The sequence below is a fragment of the Glossina fuscipes genome, unplaced genomic scaffold (assembly GCF_014805625.2).
Source record: "Glossina fuscipes isolate IAEA_lab_2018 unplaced genomic scaffold, Yale_Gfus_2 3, whole genome shotgun sequence".
Classification (NCBI taxonomy): Eukaryota; Metazoa; Arthropoda; class Insecta; order Diptera; family Glossinidae; genus Glossina; species Glossina fuscipes.
Genome location: NW_023998417.1, coordinates 1,959,597 through 1,960,034, shown reverse-complemented (window position 1 = coordinate 1,960,034; position 438 = coordinate 1,959,597).

Genomic DNA, 438 nt, shown 5'->3' with positions numbered 1-438 from the left:
TATATATACTTGCGCTTGTCAGGCTGTGAAATTCACAATTTGATAGACTGGCTGACGCCTCTTAGAATATTTCTTCGCTCGTTTCCTGTCTGTTAGTTTGGTCTGTGCCTGTGTTTCCTTCACTGCACATATTTTTCAGCTTTATTCACATATTTTCGGCAAAGCCGAGACTCGATTTGATTTTGTTGCCATTTTTTCCCACATCTTTCATTTCTCTGCAAAGTTTATTCACTTGATTCACTTTGTAAACATTATTAATGGTCTTTCGAAGACTTGCTTAACTGCCTTTTGTCGGCTGCTGCTTTTATCTGATGTGTTTGTTTTTGTTTTCCTTTATGCTTTCCATTTGCAACAATCTTTCATTTTTTCTTATATTATTTTGGGATTTCGTTTCTTTTTTTTGCTTTTTTATTGTTTTTCTTGTCGATTTTTTACTTA